This window comes from Glycine max, chromosome 16 (genome assembly GCF_000004515.6).
Source record: "Glycine max cultivar Williams 82 chromosome 16, Glycine_max_v4.0, whole genome shotgun sequence".
Lineage (NCBI taxonomy): Eukaryota > Viridiplantae > Streptophyta > Magnoliopsida > Fabales > Fabaceae > Glycine > Glycine max.
This window is the reverse complement of record NC_038252.2, coordinates 9,423,251-9,428,010: the sequence shown is the minus strand read 5'-3', so window position 1 is coordinate 9,428,010 and position 4,760 is coordinate 9,423,251. Positions and strand designations below refer to the sequence as shown.

The 4,760-nt window shown below is 34.3% G+C and overlaps 1 pseudogene; it reads left to right on the top strand.

Moving 5' to 3' along the window:
• The first annotated feature begins 306 nt into the window (after window positions 1-306).
• Window positions 307-4,458, top strand: LOC100797715 (uncharacterized; annotated as a pseudogene).
• Window positions 4,459-4,760: the final 302 nt, after the last annotated feature.

Sequence of the window (4,760 nt, the reverse complement as noted above, 5' to 3'; positions counted from 1 at the left end):
GGGGATGCTATGGGGTCTGGCAACCCTGCGTCCTTAGTTTTCTTTTGCTGTGTTGTTTTCTATTTCCCTCATCATAAAAGAAAAGTTAGGGAAATGTGGGCGTTGGTTAAATTTTAGGATTGATTTGGGATTGTTCTTCAGATTTAGGGTTGGAGGCTTTATCTTTTAATAATAAAAAATTAAGGTGGCACTTTTAACCGTCATTGTGTTTTAAATTATATTTATTTTATTATATTTTTAACTTTAATTTAATAATAAAAATAGAATGATGACTAAAAATCCCACTAGTCGAAATTGATAATTACCCTAAAAATAGAACCTAACTACGTCAATTTTATTGGATGGAAAGAATCCAAATTGAAGCAATTTTCAAAATAAAAGAATAAAATTGAAAAACTAAAGATCTAATTCAACATTTTAATTTTAAATAAATTAAGACATCAAATTAGGTATTAAGTCAAATATTAAAAATAATAAGCAAGCAGCAGAATCCAGTTGCATACTTCTGCATGGAACTGAACCTGAACCTGAATGAAGTAACACTTGAAGAAGAAAGTCCACTGATACACATTTACTTCTTTTTTTTTTCTTGATGCTCTTTCTCGTGAAACGGCTTCATGTTCAGCCCCTGACAACGCCGTTTCTTCTCGGGCAGCTCCGGTGCGCCCGGACGCGGCCGAAGTCGCCGCCGGTGGCGCTGAAGAGGGCGGAGGAGCGGTCGGAGTGGTGAGCGGTGGACGGCGAACTGCACGAGATCGGCGATCACGTGCCTCCACGTGAGCGCTTCGTGATTCCCCGAGAGAACATTCCCAACAAGCGCCGCAAGCAACTCAGAGATCAGTTCATGCGCCGAACGCGCCTCGTTCTTAAGGAATCCGTCAGTGCTTTCATTTTTTTTCCTTTTTTTATTTTCTGTTAGTTATTTATTATTTTATTTTGTTTGAAATAATAGTACTTTTGAAAAGAACTGTGCTGCATAGGGCATAGGCAGAGTGTTTTTGTTATGGATTGATTCTCCAAATAGAAGAAATACAACAATTTTTTGTTTAATGTTTAAAATTTCTGTTGATTTTTAGTCGTTACATTCAAGGTTATAAATTATAGTCACGGCGGAAGTCGCAATTTGGCCACAATTGTGGACAAATGCGGCAAATGTGGCCACAATTGTGGTCGAGGAGACTCCAAAAACCTTGACACTTATGAGAATGATGTGATTTTAGGGTGTAATATTTTAATTTCAATTGTCAAAAACTATTTTTAGTTTTCGAAGTGCAGCTAAATGCTAGATGAAAACCGAAAGAAGATAAGAAAATAACTAGCTGTTTTTGTTTTTTTTGTTTTTAAATGATTTTCAAAACTTGATAGATTTTGGATGACAAATTGATTGTCGAGTAATGCGGAATTATCTTAGACAATAATTCTTAAAATCAGAAAGTGAGAAAGGAATCAAACGGGCCTTTAGAGTCTCGTTAAGGATTAAAAACTTGTGTCATGAATAACTAATATCACATAATGTTTCAAATGTAGTGACTAAAAATTAATAAAAAAATTTCTAAGCATTAAAAAAAAGTCGTGCTATTTTCAGAGACCATCAACATATTTAAACCTAAGACAAATCATTCTGTGCCATTGTATTATGTGTTCTTCATTTCAGATTTTCAAAATACATAACTACATGGTTATTATGTTGTTCAATGTGAATGATAAATGTCATGGATATTATAATGCTGATACATTCTTGACTTGATAGTTGCAGAAGTGATGTTGCTATTTTGTGATTTTATGTATCAAAAATGTGAAATTCAAAATCATAATTTTTGTCTAAATTCTAAAATGCTTGTGTTGTACTAAAAGGAGCATGATCCTTGGTGCAAAAAGTATATGGAGCTGTATAATGAACTTAGAGAAAACTGGGAGAGGCTTTATTGGGATGAGGGTTACTCTAAAAAGCTTGCTCAGGATCATGCAAACTATGAGTCTGCTGAAGATGATGATGGAGATTTCTCCCCTTACAGGTTTTCCTTCATTTTTTTTTTTCCTTTCCTGCTAAGGCTTGTAGCTTTTGTCTTGAAAAAATGTTATTACTTAATTTTGCATTCATCTGCATGAGTTTGATGACTGAAGTGGTTGTCTTACTGAAGAATTATTCAAACAAATATCTTTTGACGATTTTGTTTAAGTCTTTTTTTCGTTAGCTATATATTACTATGGTGTTGAATTTTCTGTTCAAAAAATTTGTGCTGCTTGTTATTTGTTAGTTGGGTAACTAACCACCTTTACATTGAAACTTCAATTTAACAATATTACAGTGTTCCTTGGTCAATCAGATTAATGGTTCAAAGTTCTTATGTCATTAAATGATGGGGTTCAAAGGGGTGGTGTCTAATCTTGGTGTTTTCTACTATGGCATTTCAGGAGTAGAAGGCCTCAGTCTCAGATGGAGCATAGTAAGGTACCATTGACTGATTTAAATATAGTATAGAATGACTAGTATATCAGTTTTCTTTTGGTCTTGTTTTTATATGTCATGAAATTTATATATTTGGTTCTAAGGATATTGTTTCATTAGTGGGCTATGCAGAATAAAGTGCCATCAGAAATAAATTGCTTCTTGCCATTTTGTATTGCATAATTTTTTTTTCTTTTGCACACATCAAAGTTTTGTCAATAATTATGCTTTAAATGTTTGAAATTGGAATTTCAACTTAAGAAGCCCCACATGGGAGTTGATGGGTCTTATTTCATTGCATCTAGAATGGGAAGGGATGATATATTCAGGATAAAATTTTCCTATTTTGGCAAGTATATCCAGTTTGTAAGGAATGATACTCAGGCCTACTTGTGTCAACTGAGACTAAATCCCTCCCCCAAGATTTTATAGCACAGTCGTTTATCTTTTGCATCATTTGATTTTCATATTGTTACTGGTTGACCCCAACTCTTGGTCCCATTTAGATCTATTTGAATGAGATAGTTGTAATCATTAAGATTGGAATATTGGTTACCATAATTTTCTATGTGATACTATCGCTCTGATGATTGGATTGTAATGCAGGACCAAAATTTTGGGAGAAACAGGCAATCTGATAACTGGGAGAAAGTTAGCCTTCTTCGGGATAAATTTGAGTATGACAGAGAGAGAAGAATGAGAGAGAAAGGTTAGTTACTCATACACCATCATGAATCCTAGTAATCCCAGTCTACAACTTTTCTGGATGAACAACTGTGAAATTCTTGAAAACAGCCCATACATTTTATAATAGCACTGGTACTTTTTGGTCTCATTAAGGTGCAGAGCCATTTTTTCCTGATTATTTAATGTGGAGCTTGCAGAGAGACTAGCAAGCCTGTGATCTGAGTATACTCTGCATGTGTGTAATCAAGTTAGTGGGTTGAGTTTAATGAGATGTTTTGCTAATGAACCACAAATCAAGTTAGAGCCAATTCTAAGTTGAATCTAGCAGAAGACAGAAGTAACTCAAACAGCTTGGCTCCTTTTCACCAGCCAGTAAATTGAGCTTTTAGGCCTTTGGCTAATGGTTCTTATGTATTTTTTTTCTCTTTAGCCTATCATTCTTAGAGAAGCTGGTCAATTTGAGAGAAATCAGTGAATTTGCTTAAATCTGTCTTTTGTGGTATTCTAATTTCAAAATTTCAATAACATTTTTAGGCCAAAAATAGTTTGCTATGAATTTCATTTTCTGGAAACAATCATATCATTTTCTTCAAATTTTGTACTGGAAGAGCAATTTAAGTCAATAGCACAATATCTAATAGAGATTTTTGTTATGTTTGTGCATAGCAGTAATGCCAGTATGTTTGCAACCTATATCGACCCTTTAAATGTTGCAGATCCTTAGTCTTCAAAATTTTAAATCCAGCAATTGGTATCAAGCAAAATATTCTTCCGAACCACTTATTTTAAATATTTCGAGAAATGACCACGTGATGCATGAAAATCTCAAGCAAACTCTCTTCTGTGGTAGTTAGCAATTTTGTTCAATTTTATTAGTATTTTTCTCTTTAATAGATAAAAGGTTCAGTTATCTTCTATTACTATTTACTTGCAGCATTTGCACCCATGCGTGGAGGATCTGTGCCTGACTCATGATTCAGACCATTGGAACCAACCGCTAAATACTGGTCAATATTTCAGCCAAACAGGACGGCATTGAGAGGAGAATAAACTAAATTTTCCTGCCATTGAGGAAAGAGATAGGATAGTTTTCATTCCCACTAGCCCAATGCTATATATGCTCTGCCAATATGACTAGTTGCAGTTAATTCTGGCATATTGTTAAGGAAGGGTTTACAGCTAGGAAAATTGATGTTTTTGGTTGGGTTCTGAACTGAAATATGGCAATGTATTAATACACTGACCTTTCCCTGTCGCTCTCTGTCCCCAAAGTTTTGACTGTGACTTATGAGAAGGGTATAGAAAATTTGAAGTAACATGAACTGATGGGATGTTGTATCTAATGAACGCATTTAATCTGTAGATATTTTCTTCTTTTGCATACCTCTTTGTTGGCTTAATTGATGAAATGTGCATAGTCACAGTCCTCTTGTGGTAGTGGTGGTGCGGCGGTGATTATTTACTTTTTATGGTTTAGGCTATCACAACACCTTAAACTACTAAAAATTAGTTATGCATAATTTTTTTCTACTAATTTCATTCTTGCTGTTTCTAAGTGATAATATAAGAGTTTTGTTATTCATGCAATATGTGAACAATTTATACGGCACTACCTTTTCTCTTG